The 2,083-nt window shown below is 39.2% G+C and overlaps 1 protein-coding gene across 4 annotated transcripts in view; it reads left to right on the top strand.

The window, feature by feature from the left end:
* Positions 1-2,083, top strand: part of LOC116705622 (caskin-2) — a 73,654-nt gene that overhangs the window by 1,295 nt on the left and 70,276 nt on the right. The window lies entirely within an intron of this gene.

Raw genomic sequence — 2,083 nt, 5'->3', positions numbered from 1 at the left:
TGTCAAGGAGAATACAGATGCTTTTGAGGTCTGCTAAACAAATTCAGCTGACTTTGTAAAACACATAATTGAGTCTAATGTTCCAATGCGTGTTTCCCTGAAACAGCCTGTTTGGCATAGGCTGTAGCGTCAATAGTAGAAGAACGGGGCACTGTTGGATTTGATTCTACATTTCTCCTTGCTGTTTTGTGTCCCCTTAGTGTTGTTCACTCGCTTACTGTCCCATGTGGTGGAGATGTCAGGCAGATTGGTTTTGTTTTGAAGCAGCGGTCAGCTCCGCCCCACCTTCCTTCCTTCTTTCTTCTTTGAGAGAAAAATACCGACCTTTTTCCAAAGAAATAAGCGGGCAGAGAGACCAGGGCCACTTTGGCTGAAATGATGCTTCCTTAAAGTGCAGGGAATGTTCTGGATGGTCGGAGACCTTAGTCCTGCACGGGAAGAGTAAGAGATTAGCTGCATGCTCCTGGGGGAGCGGGCTTCCTGGATCTGAGAAAACAAATGAAAGTTGGGTCAAGTTGAAGTCACATCCTTTTTCTTTTTGCCTAATGCTGCAGATAGCATTCATCACCAACTGTTTGATTGCTGTTGGGCATAACACTTTACCTTGACACTTGAATGAGGCAACTGGCACAAGTAGTGTTGCAGTTATTAGTCGATTGACAGAAAATGAATCAATTTGTTTTTCACTTAGTAAAAGTCACAAACATTTGCTGGTTCCAGTTTCTCAAATGCGAAGACTTGTTTAAAATCATTGTAAAGGAAAGGAATACATCCTCACTGAAACTATTTTACTATGTTTTCACATAACAAATAATAGATTTTCACTGAGGGTCAGACAAAATACTTTGAATGGGTCATCATAGGCTTTGAAACTGATTTGAAACATTTTAACAAAACGGTCCGTTGAGCGTCAGATGTATCGATAGTGTAGAGCAAACAAAATGGGAACCCAGCTGGGCTCCCCCACAATGCAATTGGTCATAAACTCCACAGGTTACCTTCTGAAATGGGTTTTTTAAAGAATTGTTCTAAAACATGAACTTGTGAGGGATTTTAGATGGATGAACAACATATCTTTTACATGTATGGGTAGCAGTTGTTCTTCATTGGCCAATGAATGCCAATATGACATACCTGCAATAAGCTCATATTTATCATTTGTCAGGCTCTATAGGCCATTTTCACAGTAGACAGTTTGTCATGTAAGAGCAGACAAAGTCCAGGTGTATAGCAAAAGGAATGATGGCTGAGTTCCATTTAGCTGCTGCAGTTTCAGGGTCCTGGTGTTGTGCATGCTGACTCACTGTCACACTGTCATGGCTCACTGGGACACTTAAACAGAACAGAACCTTCTGTTAATATTATCACTAACATCTGAACTATGAAAAATGAAAGGCTGTGACCAAAATCTCACTCTGCACTGCATACTCAATATGTATACTATCATTCAACATACTTGTGTGTAAATAAACAGAAGTGTGTTTGTGTATCTTTTCCAACACACTAAGCTGTAAATTTCAATGTCACTTCCTGAAAACTTCCTTGTTGTTGAAGGTGCGTAACCATGGAAACCCCTGCTGACCTCTGCTCTAGCGGCATCCCTAGTTAATGCTTAAATTACTGAAAGAGGTGAAGAACTAGACCAACAGTCATTTCAATATGTAGACATGTAAATTAGAGCGTTATTAACGATACATAGCTCCTTGGTTTCTATCTGTGTGTCTGTTATGAACGTTGTCGTTCCTGCCGCATTGCATTGTGGGATATGTATGCAGCGTAGTGTCCTTTTCTTAAAGACCGTAATATTTTATATGAAATGGTATGCAATTTGTGTACTGTTGGATTCTTACTAAGGTTTTTTACTTACATGAAAACTCACTGTTTTAGCTACTAAGTAACATGCATGGAATTTATTATAAAACAAATATTAATATAGTTGCCTATATTATATAGGAAACTATATAGATGGAGCCAATAAATATCTTAACAAAAGCAACTAGACAACCATTTGAAATTGGCAAAATTGTGATTTACAATAAAAACTGTGCCAGGTTGGTCCAGTGGTAGAGCAGGCGCACATGTA

This window comes from Etheostoma spectabile, chromosome 17 (genome assembly GCF_008692095.1).
Source record: "Etheostoma spectabile isolate EspeVRDwgs_2016 chromosome 17, UIUC_Espe_1.0, whole genome shotgun sequence".
Classification (NCBI taxonomy): Eukaryota; Metazoa; Chordata; class Actinopteri; order Perciformes; family Percidae; genus Etheostoma; species Etheostoma spectabile.
This window is presented reverse-complemented; position numbering and strand designations above follow the sequence as displayed.